Source organism: Chiloscyllium plagiosum, unplaced genomic scaffold (assembly GCF_037043375.1).
Source record: "Chiloscyllium plagiosum isolate Xiang-an unplaced genomic scaffold, Cpla_swu_hap1 HiC_scaffold_6, whole genome shotgun sequence".
In the NCBI taxonomy this organism is placed as follows: domain Eukaryota; kingdom Metazoa; phylum Chordata; class Chondrichthyes; order Orectolobiformes; family Hemiscylliidae; genus Chiloscyllium; species Chiloscyllium plagiosum.
In genome coordinates this window covers 102519575-102543098 of record NW_028270144.1, presented here as the reverse complement: position 1 = coordinate 102543098, position 23524 = coordinate 102519575, and the positions used below count along the sequence as shown (strand labels likewise).

At 40.2% G+C, this 23524-nt stretch overlaps 1 protein-coding gene across 1 annotated transcript in view; it reads left to right on the top strand.

Annotated features, from left to right (window-relative positions):
• LOC122550820 (LHFPL tetraspan subfamily member 6 protein-like) overlaps nucleotides 1-23524 on the top strand; it is a 176667-nt gene that overhangs the window by 30516 nt on the left and 122627 nt on the right. The gene's annotated exons all lie outside the window — the stretch shown is intronic.

The window sequence follows — 23524 nt, the reverse complement described above, 5'->3', positions numbered from 1 at the left end:
AGTGGAGGGAGGCTGTCAATCTGAACCAGGCAGTTGGAAATAGGTGACTCGGAGAGGAAGGCAGGGGATGAGAATGGTTTGGGAACAGAAGCTGGGTGAAAAAGATTGTGAGCTCAATCTGGTGCAGAGGATGGTGGGACCAATTTGGATCATTATGTCAAGGCTATGAGATTGAGGATCTTTGAAATGGGACTCAGGAGGGTATATGCTTTACAGGGAGGTAATTTTACTACTTAATGCACACTGTATCAGGATTCAGTTCAAAACAATGTCATACCGGGGCCTGAAGAAAAGATCTGGTTATTCATTTCTGAAAAGAAACTGCCTTGTAAAGGAAAGCTTGTTTACAGGTTTTCCAATCTGAAGGATTTGCAGTAGAAATGCAAGTTACCCTTTTTTCATTTCCGCAAATTGATTGACTTGATGTCAGTTTACAGCATATCTGCCTTTATTTCAGATCTCTATCATTTCCAGAGTTAGCAGGAAGCAGCTAATTTTATCCAGTGTGAGTGTGACTCCTGTGTGCTGCAGCAGTTAAGGGAAAGCAAAACAGTCTCTGCATTAGAATCTGACAGCAGGAAGGTTCCCAACTCTTCCTGTTTGCTTTGTTTAGAAGATGGAACGCAGAAAGTTCACATCAGGTTCCTCGAAATAGCTGATGCAAACCATTAGTAGGTTTAAACCAGAAGAAATTGGTTGACAACTATATGCCTGTTTGTATTGGTGGTTCATTGTTTCAAAAATGGTCTAAAATCAATCTACTAGTGGCCAACCCTTAATGAGGGGAAGTGAATGGACAGAACTGCTCTTAGGATATCATGAATTTTGACAACACATGGGGGGAAGAAAGAGTTTGCTAATAGGAAGCAATGTCAAAAGACACCAGTGTGACAATCCTTTTTACAATAAAATTGTGTGCGCAACTTGACATTCTTACGTTGAGGAAGAATTTCCACAAACGTAGAAAACTTTTGGCTTCTTGAGCTTACTTCACCTTTCAGTAAGAGAATGGCTGATCCATGTGTATTCTGAACACCACATTCTCACTTACAGCTGATAGCCTTTGATTCCCTTTACAGAACTAAAAAACATTACTGACACCAAGAGAAGGGAGAGAGGGAAATGTTTACTCTTTGCCAGGTTTGGATATCTGTTGTCTTCTGAGGGAGACCGTATCAAATTTGTGCAACCCTCTAAGAGTAAAGTTTTCTCATCTTGTGAAGAGGGAGTGAATCCTAATTTTAGAACTCACACACTCTAGAGGAAACATCCTTTCCACATTGATCTTATCAAACCCATTCAGGAATTTAGACACTTCAATTAAGAGCCATTCCTGACTCTTCTGAACTCTAATATAAATGAGCCCAATGCAGATAGACACAGCCTAATGTTAGAACCTCAGCCAATCTTCCACCGAATCGGATAAACATGGATGTTCATGTTGTTTCTAGAAGAATGAATTCCTTAATTGAGCCATAATAGAACTGCTGGGCTTTTTCAGGGTAGGTCTGCTTTTTAAATAGGTCACCATGTTCTGTACTGGCCTTTGTATGGTAGCTACACTGAAATTTTCAAGTGGGAAATCCAGAAGTTTATGCGCTTTAAATACTTGAATGTTCTTGCAGCTAATTCTTTGTGTTACTCAGTTTGACAGCATATTTTACAGGCTTGTTTTCTGTGCCTCAGTGGGTAGTATTCATGTCTCTAAATTGGATGGTAATGGATTGAAATCCAACTGATAGAACCTTATTGTACAATGCACACTGCCACTTCAGTGCAGGACTGAAAAATATCTGCTCTCTCAGAAGAACAGGGATATTCTTACCTAATTCTCAAAGGGTCACGATCCCTGACAAAGGACTTAGAAACTGGAAATGGCCAAAGGCCAGCACACTTGTCAGGAATTTCCAATGATTTTTTGAATCATTTATTGAAACTTGCATGGGTTATCAGTAGAAACCCAAGGCAAAGATAAAAGGCTGTCAACAACATTTTATGGATGTTCCTGCCAACATCTTTTCTATCACGTAAAGATATTTTTAGCAGCAGAAAATATTGAGAGGAACCTTGACCCTTTGTGTATCAGCAGTCGTGTTTAAGCATGAAGTCCTTTTAAAGTGACAAATGTTTAAGTGCAATAAAATGAAAGACAATGAATAATAAAGTTTTACTGAAGGAATAGTATTATGGTTGCTGGAGATCTGAAATAAATAAGGGTAAGTGCTGCGGCGATTCAGCAGGTCTGGCAGATCTGTTGGGGAGAAACAGAGCTAACATTTAAAGGTGATTATGACTCTTCACTGTCCTCACTATCTTTGGGGTTCTGAGGGGAGTCATATTGGACTCGAAACATTAGCTCTGTTTCTTTGTTCACAGATGCTGCTAGAAAGTACACTGAGTGTTATTCATGGTAAGCACAGATAGTTAAAAGGGTTGTTGTTTAAACACATTTGTGAATTTACTTTTGTCATTTTGTTTCTTCATAACCGTGGCAAGGTTACTGATATCCTTTTAAGGACTCGGACAATTGAAGTCATTCCTGTGCTTTCTGTTTATAAGTAAATATTAGGATAGCAGCAGATATTATAATGAGCAAATGAATCACCAATTCATTTAAAATAACTGCATTACTTCATAAAACACCATAATCCAAACCATCTATTTAGCGATTTAACTGTCAATACCTCTTTTTAGTATAAATTAAGTTGCTTCATGTATTGTGGAGTGGTTTCTCTCCTGATGCCTGTGAGATTAGTAAATAGATTCAGTCAGAATATGGCCCAATTTTTCTTTTCATATACACGGCCCAGAGTTTGATGGTATGTCTAGTCAGGTGTATAAAGGAGTGACTAAGCCACTTAATTCAAATGTAAACATTTGTGTGATTTATTGTTGTTGGACACGGATGACCCTTTTAGGACTTTCTTTTTTTTAAGTTTGTTGACTTGTTGGTTAACTTGACTGGATGCTATTCTTATGTTGATATGGTTGAATTTGAGAATTACTGGATAGTAACACAGGTGAAGAAGGAATGTAAAGCACAGAGGCCATTTGGCCCATATGTCATCCTGTTTCCCCCCCCCTCAGTCGAAGCAAAACGCTCAGACACAGTATAATTTTACCTCCTTCACCTTTATTCCGGGCCCTGGAGGTAGAGAGAATAATTGCCCGTGTGCACAGAGACATGAGTTCATGGTCTTCTTTGGAATAGCAGTTTCTTAATGAATTATGTAGTAATTTTACAGGGAAGAGCTTCCAGATAAGGCAACATACATATTAATTGGGTGATCATTACAATCAACGAGAATCAACATTAAAGAAGATGATTGGGGGCAGAGCAGTAGATGTGATCTATATGGACTTCAGTAAGGCGTTCGACAAGGTTCCACATGGAAGAACAATTAGCAAGGTTAGACCTCATTGAATACAGGGAGAACTAGCCATTTGGATACAGAACTGGCTCAAAGGTAGAAGACAGAGGGTGGTGGTGGAGGGTTGTTTTTCAGACTGGAGGCTTGTGACCAGTGGAGTGCCACAAACATCGGTGCTGGGCCCCTTACGTTTTGTCGTTTGCATAAATGATTTGGATGCGAGCATAAGAGGTACAGTTAGTAAGTTTTGCGGATGACACCAAAATTGGAGGTGTAGTGGACAACGAAGAGGGTTACCTCAGATTACAACAGGATCTGGACCAGATGGGCCAAAGTGGCAGATGGAGTTTAATTCCGATGAATGCGAGGTGCTGCATTTTGGAAAGCAAATCTTAGCAGGACTTATACACTTAATGGTAAGGTTCTAGGGAGTGTTGCTGAACAAAGAGACCTTGGAGTGCAGGTTCATAGCTCCTTGAAAGTGGAGCCGCAGATAGATAGGATAGTGAAGAAGGCATTTGGTATGCTTTCCTTTATTGGCCAGAGTATTGAGTACAGGAGCTGGGAGGTCATGTTGCGGCTGTACAGGACATTGGTTAGGCCACTGTTGGAATATTGCGTGCAATTCTGGCCTCCTTCCTATTGTAAATATGTTGTGAAACTTGAAAGGGTTCAGAAAAGATTTATAAGGAGGTTGCCAGGGTTGGAGGATCTGAGCTATGGGGAGAGGCTGAGCAGGCTGGGGCTGTTTTCCCTGGAGCGTCGGAGGCTGAGGGGTGATCTTATAGAGATTTACAAAATTATGAGGGGCATGGATAGGATAAATAGACAAAATCTTTTCCCTGGTGTGGGGGAGTCCAGAACTAGACGGCATAGGTTTAGGTTGAGGGGAAAGATATAAAAGAGACCTATTGGCAACCATTTCACGCAGAGGGTGGCATGTGTATGGAATGAGCTGCCAGAGAATGTGGTGGAGGCTGGTACAATTGCAACATTTAAAAGACATCTGGATGGGTATATGAATAGGAAGGATTTGGAGGGATATGGGCCGGGTGCTGGCAGGGGGGACTAATTACATTGGGATATCTGGTCGGCATTGATGAGTTGGACTGAAGGGTCTCTTTCCGTGCTGTACATCTCTATGACTCTATGACCTGCTGAGTTGCCCTAACACTTTGTTTCTATTTTACTGTGGGAATGCTGGATTAAAAAAAAGGTGCTTGAAATTCTGACTCCTTTTGAGGTCACTTGCATTGCAAGAAACTATATATTTTTCCATTTTGGATTATAAACTGCTATATAGCTGAAATACCAGGAGAGTTGTGCAACTTGAAAAAGACAGTGTTGGTTGTTGAAGTAGTGAGGTAGATACAATGAGAGAGAGTGGCACCAAGAGTCTTTGAGTTAAGGAAAATCTGCTTGACGACAGCTCTCGGATTGGTCAAGCTGGAGTTTATTGTAGAGCAGACATTGTGACCCAGCAAACAGAAAACACTTCTCTTTCCTTCCTCTAATACAAGGAAATACCTAGGTCCACTGGATCAACTATCAAAATGGAGAAAGATCTTCTACAGGCAATGTGTCAGTATTGCCAAAATCTAAACAACTGTGAGAGACAATTTAACTCATTCTTGTGATCTGGACTTTCCTTCTTCATAACTTTGTTTTCTTGTCATTTTCCATTTATACTTTTTGTGCCAAACTGTCCTTTTTTGTTGTCTTAGTCATAAATAAGTGTGCTTGTGTGTACTGGGATTTAAAAGCTATAGCTTAAGACACAATAATAAATTAGTAATCTATTATTTCACCTGCCACTTTTTTAAAGGTGTCTGTTTACAATAAATAGTTATTTTCAGTTAATGATGGAACCTGGTGTGAATTGCTTATTTTCCAGAACAGCAATTAAGTCAGGCAAATTGGACATCTTGCTGCTTTCATTGTGTATTTATACATTTGGAACTATAGAACAGAGAGGCTGAATTGCCAGCTTAGTATTCCCACTGAAGTCATTGTAAGTGATGAAACCTTAGAATGTCACAGCACCTTGTAGTCTGTTTGAGCCAATGTACCCATGCTGACTGTTTGAAAGACCATCCATATTAAAGGTATTTACCTGGCGTTTTTGCTACTACTATTTCCGGTAGGGTTCTCCATGTCTTAACAAGTTGCTTTATTTAAAAAAAAATCCTCATATGACTGTTTAAAGATCAATGCGAAATTTATTTGATCTAGTTAATGACTCTGTGCTCCAAAATATTTCTCCCCATTTGCCTCCTAATTCATAATTTCATGATTTTGAGCACTACTATCTTCCCCCTTCTCAGCTCTAATGAAAAGAGTTTACCTAATCTCTTCAAACAGGAAAACACAAGTGTTTGTGCCATTTGGATGCATTGGAGCAGCAATGTGACATATAACAGAGTATAGGAGGGGCACACTGATTCAATCACCTTTCCATATTCACTTTTATGTTTACTGCCTTCCTACATGTAAGTTGCTGAGGAAACTATATTAAAGAAAAAAAGTTTATTTTCAGTCAAGTGCAGAGCTAAATAGCAGGAGAAAAAGTTTATAAATGCACCAGTCACCAAAACAGCAAGTTCAGAATATTGATTCATGATCACTCATTGCTGCCTGACCACAGAATAAGTAAGCAGGAAGGCATTAGCAAGGGAGCACTGCACAATTTAACTTGATTGTAATCTCATTCTTTTTATGATTCTCTGCATTGTTTTAAAACGGTATTTGTGCTGTTTTCAATTTCTTTCACTCTTTCTATAGAAATCTTTAGGGAATGCACTAGGTAGAATTGCCAGGATTGACTGAGAGAATATAGGCTAAATGTTAACCTTATAGCTTGTAATTAAAAGTGGCATTGTGCTGTTAAATGTAGAGAAGGTAGTTCAAAAGTCATGTGTGTACTGTCTGAAATGAAATATTTAGTTTACTTCTCTGTTAGTTTTAATGGCTTGCTACTCTATGTTCTTTAATTTCTGCCCCTTCCCTCCTGCTGGGATTGGGCTTTCCCTAGTGGGTCAACAGGACCTTGCTCAAATGACCACTCTTCATGTGTGAGCTCAGTCGGCTGGTGCCAACAGACCATTTATTCAGTGAAGGAGTCATTGTAAAGGATGATGTCCCATATCACTCAGCCACTGAGAAGGGAGCGGGGTTTGAATAGAAATTTTGTCAGCGAAATTAAAACCCTGTTAGAATCTCTCCCAGCTAAGGCTCTGAGCTGGATGCATATGTGGATATCACCATCCTTGAAGCTCGTCATTTACTAACCTAGGCTGACTGCGTCAACACATCTCCATCAAGCTCTGGAAACTGGGCCATTCCGACTTCAGCTGTGCTAGTTCTGAGCCACCATGCAAGCTGCCATTCTGCTGATCAAGTAGCATTACCCTTTGTTTAACTTGCCCTTCTCTATTTAACTTTTGCCTGTTTGTGTAGCAAGTTGTGAAATGAAAACATTGCAGTGAGGGAAACAGGACATCTGGGAGTAGAATGAAGAGGTAAGCAAGTGTTTTATTTCCTTAAGCATTTGGATTGAAAGATTGTGAAATTAACCAAACAATTTTGAGAAAAATGCGTCACTGAGTGTGAGAGATTCAACGTTAGATCAGACAGAGAAAGAGAAAAGGATGTGCAAAAGTATTTAAAAGGCACCTTGCTGTTAATTTCAGCAGGAAGTTCCAGATAGCTTTACTTCACACTGGGAAAGCCGCCTCTGCTCCCTGCACAGTCCTGAGTAAATACAGTATCAAGTAGCATAGCATCAGGAGCAGATTATTTCAGTACAGAGGACATCAAGATAAATTGGATCAGTGGCACAGAAGAAAGCTGAAAACAGTGGAAAGGATCAAGTCTGTAATGTAATTGATATTGAATTATGGGCCCATTGGAGGGGAGCTGAACTGTTTCAGAATGAAGGGAACAATGTTAATCCAAAGATCAATGCAATCAAAAGCTCCCGCAAGCCAGTCAATCGGTGGTTGTAATAAAATTGTACATCCAAACTTCAGGCTTGTATCAGTATGACTGAAAGGCAATCAAAGATTTATGAGCCGTAATCCAATTCAATCTATTGGTTCCGTATGTAAATCATAAACATGGACTGAAAGAGATATAATTTCACCACATCCTTTTCTGTTCCCTTTATGACTTTTATTTGAGAGCTCATACGTTTGATGTGGTATGTTAGCTATCACGCAGTAGCACCTAAGCTTCTGCGTTGGAGAGTTGAGTGAGTTCAGTTCCCACTTGGGAACTTTGGTGTAGAAATCAAAGCTGACTCTGCAGTACTACTGAGATGGGAGTGGTGCTGTGCTGTCTTCGGAGGGTCCTCATGATTAAAGAGTGAGATCAGCACAACATCCTCAGATGTTTCACCTCCACAAGATGGAGTGAAGCAATTTAAGGCGGCAGCTCACTAGCACCTTCTTAAGGTCAATTACAGATTAGAGCACAATAAATCTCATTGGTCACACATCTTGCAAAACAAATGTTAATGTAAGATATATATTAGTACAATGATTGAGATTTTCACAGTTTTTTTGGAATTGCTTTGGCCTTTGTATTGCATGTTTTTGTTTTATTTCCTGCTCTTTGTCTCATTTTCATTTGCAAGTTTTTCTAGTTCGTGCTAAAATTTGCATATTTGATAAGGAATGGTCAAGGAAATTGCATTTATATAGCAGCTGTCATAATCTCAAATTAAATGCAGACATGATATCTAGAAAAACACAGCAGCCAAATTATGCACAGCCAAAAGTCACAAACAGCACTTGGGTTATAACCAGATCATCTCTCACTTCGTGATTTTGGTTAAGGGGGTAATCATTTCATGGGAAGCCATGAAGAATTCACCAGCCTTTCACATTGTGTCATGCAATCTTTCACATTCAGTTAGATTTCCATCTCTTCTAAAAGTTGGCACCTCCAACACTGTAGCTCTCGAAGTGTTAGACTAGACACAGACCCACAATTTTAACAGAGGTGAGTGTGCTACCATTGAACAATTGCAGTCATGATCACTATGTTTTAGCTGGATTGTACATTTTTCTCTGTCAGCTTGTTTAACTAGAGCTAGGAACAGCTCAATTCTCACGCTGTTAATTTTTTGATGTTTTACTGGCCATTCCAAGGAGGTGCAGATATTCATAAGTCTTGTTTAATTAAATATGTAATTAAGAACTCCAAGAGTGTCTACCCTTATCTAAGATTCTTGAGGACTGGAGAACATACAGGTTTGATATTAGCAAATGAATGAATTGATTGCTGTCTGCAGGGAGGCAGAGGTTGACCCTAGGGCCCCTGGCAAAGACGAGTGAAAAATGACAGTACTAATAATCATTGCTAACCCTAAACCAGTGAGTCATGATGGAAGTATGTGTGACTAGGACTCAGGAGAGCACAGAATTGGTTGTCTGTAATTTCTACTCCAACTGCACAAAGCTTGACAACACTTAACTGTTAAGGGTCACTGTGAACAATGGACACTTTGCAGGAAGCAGAGAAAAGTTAGTGTCAGAAAGAGAAACAAGGTAGGATCCGGGTTATTCAGCCAATGTTTGATATAGATGGATTTTAATGAAGAATATTTAATTTACACCCTTTTATAAAACCAACCAGGGCAGGACGTATACAGTTAATGGTAGGGCACTGGGAAATGTTGTTGAACAGAGACACCTTAGGGGATCAGGAACATAGGTGAAAGTGGGTACTACAGATGCTGGAGATTAGAGTCAAGATTAGAGTAGTGCTGGAAAAGCACAGCATGTCAGGCAGCATCCAAGGAGCAGGAAAATCGACGTTTCGGGCAAAAGCACTTTATCAAGATCAGGTATGTAGTTCTTTGAAAGTTGTGTCACAGGTAGACAGCATGGTTAAGGTGTTTAGTATGTTTGCCTTCATTGCTTAAACCATAGGAGTTAGAACATCATGTTATGGTTGTGCGGGATGTTAGTGAGACACTTTTGGAGTGCTGCTTACAGTTCTGGTGGCCCCGGTTTAGGAAGGATATCACTAAATTGGAGAAGGTTCAGAAAAGATTTACCAGAATGTTACCAGGACTGGAGAGTTTGAATTATAAGGAGAGGCTGGATGGACTGGGACTTTTTCACTGGAGTATAGGAGGTTGAGAGGTGACCTTAGAGATGTTCATAAAATCACGAGGGTCATAGGCAAGATGAATAGCAAAGGTCTTTTCCCTAGGGTGGGGGAATTCAAAACTAGGAGACATTAATTTTAAGGTGAGAGAAGAAAGATTTTAAAGGGACCTTGGGGGACAACTTTTTCACACAGAGGGTCGTTCATACGTGGAATGAACTGCCAGAGGAAGTGCTAGATGCAAGTACAGTTACAACATTTAAAAGATATTTGGATAGGTACATGAATAGGAAAGGTTTGGAGGGATATGGGCCAAACACACGTAAATGGGATTAGTTTAGTTTGGCAAACTTGATCAGCATGGAGTGAAGGGCCTCCCTACTTGCCTACTTATATCATGCCCAGCATCAACTGCATTGCTGTCATACTAGTGAGGTGAGCAGATTATTTCTGAAGACAACACAAATGACTTGGAAGTAGTTTCCCAAAACTTCTCAGCAGGCTGCAGTACTACGTCAAGCACAATTAAACACTGCTGGCTTTTAGTCTTTGAAATCATGGACAGGCCTGTCCATTCAGGTCAGCTTTAAAAGCTTGAAGAGTGTACAATTGTAATAAATCATCACTGGTGTTTCTTCATCTCTTGAACCTTGCTTGACTTGAGTCGAAACAGTTCAATCCCTGAGGTAATATTGGAGACAGAATGTGATGACTAACAGATTTCTTGGGCAGCTTGACAGGCTAATAGCCAGCTAATTGCTAGGGTCACAACTGCTTTTGCTTGGTTGAGGACCTATGTGATCACAGGTAATTTTTATCATCACAGGAAATGACCCAGTAGTATCTTTATGAAGGTTGTGGTCGATCACAGTTGTCATCTTGTCAGATACTTTGCTATGTTTAAAGTTGATGATGCTTCATCTGCGAGAGACTTCTGTTAGATTAGCCTTATGCTTAGCTGCAGTCTGCTGGAGCAGTCTACTTGGTGAAAGTTGTTATTTTTCTGTGCATTCTCTGTCATCTGAAGCTGCCTCACAGCGCCAGAGACCCGGGTTCAATTCCCGCCTCAGGCGACTGACTGTGTGGAGTTCGCATGTTCTCCCCGTGTCTGCGTGTGTTTCCTCCGGGTGCTCCGGTTTCCTCCCACAGTCCAAAGATGTGCAGGGTCAGGTGAATTGGTCATGCTAAATTGCCCGTAGTGTTAGGTAAGGGGTAAATGTAGGGGTATGGGTGGGTTGTGCTTTGGCGGGTCGGTGTGGACTTGTTGGGCCGAAGGGCCTGTTTCCACACTGTAATGTAATCTGTAAAATCTGTAAGTATGTGCTCAGAGATTGGTTGACTTTGCATGGATGTATCCATGCTCTTCCTTCTATTGTTGAATTCCTTGTCATTTGGTCTTGTTATGTCAGTGCAACAATGATCTTTCAAGAACAGCTTTTAGCTGTCTCTACACTATAGCCCCCGCTTTGCTCAATTTCATCTTTGTAGATTACACTGGCATGGAGAAATGGAAACAATGTCCTGTAAGTTCATATTGTCTTTTTCTCTTGAATGGGAACCTTGCACTTTTTAAAAAAAAAATCAGCAGATTTGATCTGTACATCAGGCCTCCTACCTCCTGAAAATTAGAAATCCACACTCCTCCACGTTTTCTGAATCTGAAGAATGGTTACTGGACTTGAAAGGTTAACTGATTTGCTTCTACAGATGCTGCCAGACCTGCTGAGTTTCTTCAATTTCTAATTTCACTTGTTTCAAATGTGATTAGCTTTTGTGTAAAGAAGAATTCACTGACACCCGTTATAAACTAGATTTTGGAGAATTTTTAATTTTTTAAACATTGTGTAGATTTGTAATAGCTTTTCTCAAGTTTATTTATTTCCCAATAAGTTTGCTGTAGCTCTATTATTGGTTGGGAATAATCTTTTCTTTGATTTCCACTATGTCATGTTCTGTACTCGCAAGATGACAGAAACAATATCTCTAAGATATCATGCAGTTACCAAACTGTCCACTTCTGCTCATGCTGGGTCTTCATACTTAACTGGTTGCTCTCTGCTGTAACACTACATTTTTCAAGCATTAGAAAACAAAGGCATTAATTGTCCAACTAATGTTAGCCAATTGTCCAAGAAAGAGAGAATGAGTTTGAACTTCAGTGAGGATGCGAAGCAGATGGTAATGAACTGCTCATGCTTTGTGAATCTGTCTGACTGATTTTTTTTTCCCTCTGAAGTGAACTCGATCCCAGAGACTCTTTAATATTTAAACAGGCTACTTCTCTACCAAACGATAAAACCACCTTTTCTTGTTTCAGCAAGTTCACATTTACTTAGCTGCCTTTAATTTCCCCCTCCTCTGCTCCCTTTATGTATAATTTTCTGACAAGTCGGTTTGTCATTGTATTGTTCTGAAAGCACGATGTGTACTGAAAGGCACATAAAGTGGAACATTTTGGTAGGTTTGCCCTTGTTCTGCCTCCTGCAGCATAATTCTCAATCCAGACAACGAACTTAATATAAGGAACAATATTCACATTCCGTTCTCCTAGTCTGTAGCTAAGCAGACAACTAAGTCAACAGACTGTATTGCTGTCCCTTTGTAGGGGAAATTGTGGTGACTCAGTACAATTTATTATCCATGTTATTGCTTGGAGAAATGCTTAAAATATTAGAAGAGTGTTCGTGGATGGTTTTGCAGATCTGAACTCAGGAATTTAGCCAAAGAAAATTTTTGAAAGCAAGAAATCTTGAAGAGCAAGCTTTTGAAAAGACCTTTTTGATGTGAAAAATGATTGTATCCCCAGAACAAAAGTATATGAGACTTAATAGGTAAGCATGTTTCAAATTTAGGAGATTTGTGCATTTCCATTACCATTCACAAAACACACAAAGATGTTAACAAACTGTTGGGGACGTAAATGCAAGGAACCAATAAGGACATTAGGTCAGAGTTAATGGCCCTGATTTAGATACTATGTTCCTGCGGTCAAAATCATAACAGTGATATTCATTTGAAAAAAGGATCACAGTGCTATGGAAAGGAATCAGGGGAGTGAAGCTAATTTGATAGTTCAAAGAGGAGAAGCAGGCATGATGAGCTGAAAGCTTCTTTTGTGCTGTAAGACTGTTATGAAAAATATTGTAAATCTGTGTGCAATGTTTCAGAACCTGTTGGAACCTTTTATTATACAGTTAAAACATGTACTAATTTCATTAATAAAATAGTGTTGCTGGGATCCAGATATTTCCATGTCTCTGATTGGTAATTGGTCATCCTGGCAGTAAACTGTACAGAGTATGTGAAAGTTATGATTAAACCGTTAAGCTGCTGCTCTGGGATTTGGTGCTGATAATCCACTCCAAGTATTATTAGGTATCGTTACATGAGCAAGTGAACTGAATACATTACAGCATGTTGACAATTACGCCATCACTAACACCATTGATTACTTGTCGGAAGCTTTTTTGTGTGTCACCTACATCTTATTTAGGGACAGAAATCAATTGCATTAATATGGGCCATTGGCCTGATTCATGGCTTGTAGCTACCTGAAGCATTTGTAAGGTTTCACTAATAGCCTGTTCTGACATTTTTTTCTTTCTTTTGTTATATATGAATGTAATGCCATAGGAAGGAGTGCATGTATCCAATCCATATACATTGATGGCATCAAACTCTGTGACATCCATGGCATGATAAAGATGATATATAGGCACGTTGGTTTATACCCTCCACCTTCCCCCACACCTGTTCTTAATATTTAGCCTTCTGCTCTTTTCACCTTATTTTGCTGTGTAATGTTACTTGATCATGGTGGTGTGATATGGAGTGAGTGCTATGTAGCTGTCTGCATGCATGGTCTCTGCAGACTGCCTGCTGTTCAACAAGCGGCCAATAATAGATTTGCTCATGTGGCAGGGTATCTTTTTCTGAAATACTTCTCTATTTTTAGCCTGTTTGGAGAAGCCTACCATTGCAATGTGCTGTTCTCCAAACATCTGCCGAAAGTCAGTTTGCTTCCTGTAACTTATTCTTTCAGACCTTTTGGTCCTTTGCTGAAGAATTGACTCCAGGCTGAGATTTGGACTTAGAGCCTCACCCCACCCAAGTAAACATGCACTATAAGTATTGGGCCAAGTGCAGAGAGCTGACGAACTGTTTAACGATGGAGATATTGCAAGCAGGCCATAGACTGAGCAGGGTTTTGTGTCCTTGTATGGAAGTGCTCGGAGCATTGCTGCCCCAGCTAAGATTGGGGTCTTTCTATTCAGCAAATTTCAATCTAATATCATAGGAAAGTTATTTTTTAATCACCATTTTGATCTACTTATCCTCTGCATTTTTAGCCAACCATGTCTTCTTATCTGCTTCTCATTTATCAGAAGCAGGCTGGTGGCCTTCATTCTCTATTCTGTTAGGCAGTGCTGGTAATCCACCTTTTTAGAATGCTGAAGAGTTCTCCAGGGGCATTGAGCTTTGCCCTTGCTGCACAGCAAAGGTCTCAGTTTGCAATGAGGGCCAGCGATAGTTATAATAAAATGGTTTACTTCAGTGAGGCAACCATGGAATTAGCCACATTCTTATTAGGATATGTAAGGCCAAGGACATGTAAGGTCCATATCTCAATCCCAGTCAAGCTGCAATGTTAATTAGGTAAGACTCCTCTCACTGAAAGATGGTCATATATAGTGTCTATTATTTCCAGATAAATTGCAGATATAAATGTAGTTTAGCCATATCATATCCATCAGGGTTAGAAAAAAAGAGAGAAAAATAACAGAAGAGATTTTCTGGAGATAGTTGTGTAGCTACTTCTTATAGCATTTTTAAAAATTAATTTATGGGTGTGAGTATTACTGTCTGGGTCAACGTTCATTGCCCATCCCTAATTACCCTTGAGAAGATGGTGGTGAGCTGCTTTCTTGAACTGCTGCTGTCCATGTGCTGTAGGTGAGCCCACATTGCCGTTAGGGTAGGGAATTCCAGGTTTTTGACCCAGAAAAGGAATAGTGATATATTTTCAAGTCAAGGTGGTGAATGGTTTGGAGGGGAACTTGCAGGTTGTGGTGTTTCCATATATCTGCTTCCCTTGTCTTTCTAGACAGAAATGTATGTGGATTTCTGCAATGCATCTTCCCTTCCCAAGCTGCTCACCATCGTGACTTGGCAATCTATCATCATCCCTTCAGTTGGGTCAGAATCCTGGTACTCCCTCCTAATGGCATTGTAGGACTGTCCACAGCACATGGAACAGCTGTGGTTCAGGAAGGCAGTTCACCACCCTGTTCTTAAGGGCAACCAGGGATGGGCACTAAATGCCAAACTAGCAACAAGCCCCAGGAACAAGTAGAAAAAAGATTGCCGCAAAAATTAGCAACACAACCAATGCTACGAACTGCAGAAAATCATGAGAATACATCCAAATTTTGCACTTGTAAAAGTAATTTTTCATATGTCTGAAGTTCATGGTCTTGCTGAAGCATAGAACGGTTTAAATGTTCAGTTTCTCGAGCTCTTCATAGGTGCCCCTTTTTAGTGTTGCTTTTGTTTCATTTTGACTGAGATCAGCTAATGTGGCTCTTTCATCCATCTTTTTAAAAATTAAAATGTGAGAAAATACCTGCACTACATTGTATCTTTAACCAACGAATTTAATCTTCAGTCTATCGTTTATTCTGTCATTGCTGTTGATGCTTTGACTGTTTGGCACTGATTGTAATCACACAGCTGTCTTGCACCATGAGTGGTGCCATATTCTGTTGACTTTGAGCAATGGGAGTCTTGAATGGTGCAACATTAGTCAGGGCAATCATGTGGCCTGATCATTGTTTTCTGTCTTAGACAGATGATCTTAATTCATTTGGGAAAGAACAATGACTGAACAAACTAGTGTCTGTGCATTCTCAGAGTACAAGAGGTGACAGCCACAATAATTAGAAATAATACCATGTTCACAGGCTTTTGCTCCTTTCCTCAGCTCGTTACAAAATTTCAGCCTTGATATATTTTTATTATTAGGATGGCATGGAGGTGCTTCACAGCAATTTTTTTAAGTAAATCTTGCCCAATAACTTTTTAAATATTAGAGAAAAAGCAGCGTTTTTTAAATATGATAAATGTTAGAGATACTGAGGATAACCTTATTAATTGTTTTGTGCTAATTTTTCAAAGCCTGTTTCAATATATTCATGATTTGGAAATGCCGGTGTTGGACTGGGGTGTACAAAGTTTAAGAATCACACAACACCAGGTTATAGTCCAACAGGTTTATTTGGAAGCACTAGTTTTCGGAACACTGTTCCTTCATCAGGTGGTTGTCCTGTTCTGAGGAAGGGTCACTGGACCTGAAATGTTAACTTTGATTTCTCTTCACAAATGTTGCCAGACATGCTGAGTTTTCCAAAAACCTATCGATTTCTGATTAAATACACATAATGACTTGGCCTCCACAGTCAGAGTCATAGAGATGTACAGCATGGAAACAGATCCTTTGGTCCAACCCATCCACGCCGACCAGATATCCCACCTGCCAGCACCCGGCCCATATCCCTCCAAACCCTTCCTATTCATATACCCATCCAAATGCCTCTTAAATGTTGCAATTGTACCAGCCTCCGCCACGTCCTCTAGCAGCTCATTCCATACAAGTACCACCCTCTGCGTGAAAAAGTTGCCCCTTAGGGTCTCTTTTATATCTTTCCCCTCTCACCCTAAATCTGTGATCTCTAGTTCTGGACTCCCCAACCCCAGGGAAAAGACTTTGTCTATTTATCCTATCCACCAGTCCTCAGTGGTAATGAGTTCTGGCTGAAGAAATTCATCCTCATCTTAGTTGTAAAGGGTCATCCCTTCAGGCTGAGATCATGCCCTCATGTCCTAGTCTCTCCTGCTCGTAAAAACATCTTCTCCATGTCCACTCTATCCAGGCCTTTCAGTATTCTGTAGGTTTCGATGAGATGCCCCTCATCCTTCTAAACTCCATTGAGTATAGATCCAGAGTCCTCAATTGCACTTTGTATGTTGAGCCCTTCATCCTAGGATCATTATTGTGAGCCAACACTGGACCCCCTCCAAGACCACTGCACCCTTTCCTGGAAATGAGGTCAAAACTGTTCTTAATATTCTAAATGCAGTCAGACCAAACGTATAGCCTCAGCAATACATCCCTGCTCTTGCATTCTAGGCCGCTTGAAATGAATGCTAGCATTGCAATTTGCCTTCCAAACTGTCAAAAGAGCTTCCATGTTAGCCTTAAGAGAATTCGGAAGTAGGATTCCAAAGTCCCTTTGTGTTTCAGATTTCTGAAGCCTTTCCCTATTTATAAAATAGACTACTCCTCTATTCTTCCTCCCAAAGGACATAACTTCACACTTTACCACATTGTATTCCATCTGCCACTTTTTTTGCCTATTCTCCTAGCCTGTCTAAGTCCCTCTGCAGCCTCCCTGCTACCTCAACACTACCTGCTCCTCCACCGATCTTTGTGTCATCTGCAAATTCAATAAAAATGCCCTCAGTTCCTTTTATAGATGGCTAATTTATAATGTGAATAGTTGTGGTACCAGCACTGACCACTGCAGAACTTCACTAGTCACCAGCTGCCATCCAGACCCCTTTATCCCTTCTCCTTGCCTTCTGCCATTCAGCCATTCTCTACCCATGCCAATACTATGCCCCTAATACCTGGACTCTTATTTAACAGCGTCCTGTATGGCACCTTGTCTGGAAATCCATATAGATCATGTCTGCTGGCTCTCTTTTGTCTAACTTGCTCGTTACCTCCTCAAAGAATTCCAACAGATTTGTCAGGCATGGAGTCCCTTACGAAGTGTTGACTCAGCCCTATTTTACCATGCACCTCCAAGCACTCCGCAATCCCATCCTTAGTAATGGACTCTAAAATTTTACTTACAGTCAAAGTCAGGCTAACTGGTCTATAATTTCATGTCTTCTACTTCCCTCCTATCTTATACAGCGATGTTACATTAGCCATTTTCCAGTTCTCTAGGGCCGTCTCAGACTCCATTGATTCTTGAAAGTTCACCACCAATATCTCAACATTCTCCTCTGCTATCTCCTTCCGAACTCTCAGGTGTAGTCCATTGGATCAGGGTGATATATTTGCCTTAGATAGTTTGCTTCCCCAACACCTTCTCCTTAGTGATGGCCACACCTCTGCCACCGACTCTCTTGAAGTTCTACTATCCTACTGGTGTCTCCCTTTGTGAAGGATAGTGTGAGAAATCGGAATAGCCAAGCCCATGCAGGCAGTGAATGTTTAAGTTGGTGGATGAGGTGCCAACCAAGCGGCAACTTTGTCATGGATGGAGCTTCCTTTTATCCTTGTACTGGATGCAAGTATTGCTGACAATGCCAAAATGTATGTCCATCCCTAATTGCCCCTGAACTGATTGGTTCTCCAGGTCATAGGGAAGTTGAGTCAGTCACATTGCTGTTGTCTAGAGTCACATGGAGACTTCATTAAGTAAGGACAGCAGCTTTCTTTACTGGACAGTGAGTCCCGGGTGGAAACTGGTGCAGGGGGATGCAGTCCTGGCACTTGGAGCAGTGAATGCTGGTATGGAGCGGACTGGAGACTTGCAGTGGAGCTGGACGGATGTTGGACTGGGGTCTGGCACATGTGGAGGCCCTGCGCTGAGTGCTGCAATGTAATGTTCATCTGAAATGTTTTATCTGATTGTAATGTCAATCCTTTAACAATGTCTTATTTCTAACTTACTTTTTAAACTCTCCAAAATAATGCAACTACTTTTTGTTCCTCTTTTTGTATCCAAGATTTGTGCCTAGGTACTTGTACCTAAGATGGTGCCATGAGAGGCAGATATTGTAAAAGCTTTTCACTGTACTCTTGTACTTCTACAAAGTAGTAAACATGACAATAAAGGATATTCTATTCTAGAAGGGCATTAGTGAATCAGATAGGTTTTTAAATGACAATTGACAATGATTCCATGTTCTCCATTAGGCTAACTTTTAGTTCCTGACTTCATGAAATTCAGATTTCACTGTGTGCCTTCGTGGAATTCAAAGCCATTTCCCAGAACGTGAGTTTGGGCCACTGGATGACTACTACCAATATACCATCAGTTGCCCAAAGTGCTGACTGTTGTTGGAGCCACATCATCCAGAGACATTGCGGTTATAGCTTGTTGATGGTGGACTAGCTTTGGGAAGTCTGTATGAGTTTCTTGAGTACTGCTCTATTTAATCCATTCTGTTCGTTGCACTTAAGAAACTAGAGAAAGCAATACAATCTATCCAGTACCCTCCTCAAGCCAAGTAAATTCTATTATGTCTGAGGTCTTAGGGCCACAATGCTCACATTTATCCTGGGACCATACAAACATGCTCTACCATTCACTGAGATTATGGCTGCTCTATTTGTGACCTCTACATTCTCCAAATTCCCATTTAGCCCAATAACCTTTGATAAAACGGAAGTGCCATCCAGGATGAATCCCACTGAAAAGGGCCGATAGATTGAAATCTATGAGAAATGGGTGCCAATTTCAAGGATTTGGAGAACAATGCTGCCAGAACACCCTCTTGCAGAGTCCATATTTGCCTTTCAGCAAATACAGACCCTTGTTCTCACTTATTGTTCTGGATGCATACCTTGTCTGTGAGAGGCTAGGGATTTAGCAGCCTCCAATATAGTATTTCCTGCCTTCTACTTCTTCCCCAAATGTGGTTGTAGGAAACATTTGGACATGTTTACAGCCCAATAATTCATGGCTGTAGCATAACAGAAATTGAGTTCTCCTGATACATCTTTGTAGGCCTTTGAAGAAGCTCGATTTAGAACTGAGTGTGTTGAGAATGTGGAAGTTTGCAACACCGAATGATTGAGATGACTCGATGCACTCAAAAGGATGCTGTTTGAGATTTTTGAGAGAAAGCTTTACTCTGCTATGTTGGTAGAATAGAAGAAAGTCAAATAGGAAGAAACTTAAGCAGTTTAGTTGATTTGAAGGACTAGTTTCTATGCTGTAAAATTGATGTCAATGTATATACATAAATTATATTGTGTTTTGATAGGGTCAGAACACTGAGTTCTTAATCATTGCCACACAAGGAAATTGGAAAAATGTTTGAAATACCCTGGATTCAGGGTATTATCCCCTGAACTAACTGGGAGAGAAGAGGCATAACCATGAAAATGAAGAAAATAATTCAAACCTGCACAAGAAATTCTCCCTGTCATATATAGTTGCTTTGCACATTATTTAGTGTCAAATCTTATGTTAAGCAGACCTTATTTTAAGGGCATTGCTAAAATACAGGGAAAAGTGCTGAAAAAAAAACAAGAGACAGTGTGAGAAATAAAGTACTCATTCATCAATTAATTTAAATATAGATAAATAGCCCTAATTTTCCCATTCAATGAGCACTTAATAAACAGTGATGAAGTCAGTATTAAGAAAATGTTAATTGAGTATGATTTCTAAACCCTACAATTTCATTGCATATTCCTTATAAAGGACCTTTTGAGACTTGCCATCTGCTTCAAATTATTGTTCCAAGTAGCTTTTCTGTGCTTTTAAATAAAGCTTTGTTTCATTCCAGCTGTTGGTACTGAAATTTATCATTCCCAGATATTTATCCAAATTTTAAAATATAATGGATTGACATCAAATAACATGTTTATTTGTAAAAAAAAATGATGCTGACAGATAACTAGTATTAAAACCACATCAGTTATTAAAGGCTTGTGGGTCTTGATTTACAATATTCAGACACCTGAAAGAACTACCAACTGTTTCATTTATCCTTGTAGTATTTACTTTGAACAATTTATTTCAAATATTCTTGGTTCTAGTAATCAAAATTTTATTTAGAATTTGGCTGCTGCTGGTGTTGATACCATCAGATAAATACCTAACATATTTTGGATGACAATTACTTTTTCTTAATAAAATATGTGTGTAAACAAAATGGGTCATGTCCAACAGCTCGTAAAATATGTAGCAAATTGAATTTTTGTCTGAGCTGAACAGAGACAGCTATTAGCAGGCTCGTCAGGCAGGTCTTTGTTTTTCTATTTCATTTTGGTTGAGATAAGCACCAGGAAAATGTTGGTTACAGACCAGCTACATTGACCAGTTCTCTTCAAATATGGATGCTTTATATTAAGTGAGATATGGGGAATAGCTTCCTTTTGTATGTAACAAGATATGGTGCAACACAATACGCTGGTTCCTGGCATTGGTCTGGAAATTTCCAATAGTTTTTGGTTTGGATTGAGTTGTCAAACAAATTATTTAATTTGGAGAGTGTTGAGACCTTGGAGTGAGAATTGTAGGTGAGCCTTTCAGTTCCCCAGTGTAGATTGCAGATTGGGACATTAGGTATGTCAGCCTGCTGAATGATGGATTTGGAATCCACTTTGGCGAAAGGTTTGGGTAATGGTTTGAATTTCCAAAGGAAGAGGTAAGATAGAAGGCTTAATTCGAATCTCTTCCCAAGGAAGTTGGAATAAAAAATCTTTTTAATCTATGTTGGTCTGACTTAGTTCAAAATTTGAATGGATATTTGTATTTTGAAATAATTTTCTTAATGTTCTTTCTTGTATTCCTGAAACTCATTAATATTTCTTTCACTTACACCATGCTCACAAGAGCATATTTTTAACATGTGACCCTTGATGGTGTTGGCAAACTGTTAAAGCATCACAACTGAATACGATACTGTCCTTCTGGATTAGTGGTGCTGGAAGAGCACAGCAGTTCAGGCAGCATCCGAGGAGCAGTAAAATCGACGTTTTGGGCAAAAGCCCTTCATCAGGAATAAAGGCAGAGAGTCTGAAGGGTCTCCTCTACATTGGGGAGACTGGATGCCTCCTAGCAGAGCGCTTTAGGGAACATCTCCAGGACACCCGCACCAATCAACCACACCGCCCTGTGACCCAACATTTCAACTCACCCATTCTGCCGAGGACATGGAGGTCCTGGGCCTCCTTCACCGCCGCTCCCTCACCACCAGATGCCTGGAGGAAGAACGCCTCATCTTCCGCCTCAGAACACTTCAACCCCAGGGCATCAATGTGGACTTCAACAGTTTCCTCATTTCCCCTTCCCCCACCTCACCCTAGTTCCAAACTTCCAGCTCAGCACTGTCCCCATGACTTGTCCTACCTGCCTATCTTCTTTTCCACCTATCCACTCCACCCTCCTCCTTGAACTATCACCTTCATCCCCTCCCCCACTCACCTATTGTACTCTATGCTACTTTCTCCCCACCCCCACCCTCCTCTAGCTTATCTCTGCACCCTTCAGGCTCTCTGCCTTTATTCCTGACGAAGGGCTTTTGCCCAAAACGTCAATTTTGCTGCTCCTCGGATGCTGCCTGAACTGCTGTGCTCTTCCAGCACCACTAATCCAGCGTCTGGTCTCCAGCATCTGCAGTCATTGTTTTTACCTACTATACTGTCCTTACCCAGCATTGATAAATGTCTCCAGGTTGGACCACACAATAATGATTGGCAGTAGTGACTCAAACTAAACCCTACCCTCACCCCCACCCCCATTATCCTGAGGTGCTTCAAGCAATTACAGTGCATGTGTTAAGGACTAACTGAGACAAGCAAACTGAGCAATGATTGAGATCATCTTTATGTCCAAAATGATGCAGCTACTCAGTCTCTTGGCACATTTATAGAATCATAGAGATGTACAGCAATGAAACAGACCCTTCAATCCGACCCGTCCATGCCGACCCAGTGCAGTTTTTAAGTGGTATAATTTGAAGTAAAGCATCCACAAAAATATGGTGTGTCTTTATGTTGGAGAATATTGGATTTAAGTCAATATTAATCTATTTGGGGAGGTTATGGCCTAGTGGTATTATCACTGGACTGTTAACCCAGGGATCCAGAAAATGTTTGGGGACCTGAGTTCAAAGTCAGTCATGGCAATTGGTGAAATCTGAATTCAATAAAAATGTCTGAAATTAGGAGACTAATGATGACCATGAATCCGTTGTCAGAAGAATCCATCTGGTTCACTAATGTCCTTTAGGGAAGGAAACTGCTATCCTTACCTGGTCTGGTCTACATGTGACTATAGACCCACCCCTTGAGTGGATAAAGAAAAGAGATTTTCCCCACTGGTTTAATACTATCATTGATTAGAATTGAGACTTTATGAAAAGTTAAGGTGTTGGGGGGGATGAAATTGCTATAGTTTGATATGTCAACAAGTATGAAGAAGTAACAAAAGTAGAATTATTTGGAAAAAAAGAGAAGTGGTTTAAGGAGTCCAGCCTCACAGATGTCTGTCTTCAACCAATTAACTCCACAAAATATCAAGAAACAGCTGAAGTCATTGAATTCTGCAAAGGCTATAGACTCTGACAACATTTCAGCAATGCTACTGAAGACATGTATTGTAGGATGAACTCTTAGGAATAGAGCTGGTGGTTTTATCTCATGCAGAAAGTTTGCAAAATGTTCCTTCAGGAGAATGTCAGCTGGAACCGACAAAATTATGGAAAGAAGGAAAACAAAAGGAAGACCTGACTACGTGAGTGGTTTGTCTGAGTATTTCCCTACCTGCTTATTTTTAGAGATGTCAGTCACTGAGATTGTCCCAGTTAATGTGAGTGTGGATCTCCCTACCACATGGAATGATTAAGGCCAATCAGACAGATAAATTCAACAGGAACCTCAAAATACTCTGAGGGAGAAAGCAACTCTGCTGTGTCAATAGATGAGATAAAGAAATAGATCAGGAATAGGTTGTAAGCAAAAGGTTGGAGTGGAACCTAAACACCATCATTGACCAATTGGACTGAGTGGCTTGTTTCCATTCCACACACTTGTCATGAAAAGGTGATAATCTGGATACAATAATTACAGTGGGAGGAAAAGAAAATGATGACCGAAGTAAAAAGGAAATGTTGAAATAAACAGCTTCACAAGTCCTGGCTTGGCTTTCTTTGCTCTTACTGACTCACTTGGAGAGGAATGTTTGCATTTCTGTCACCACAAATGATGACAGGCTGTTTGGAATTCCTGC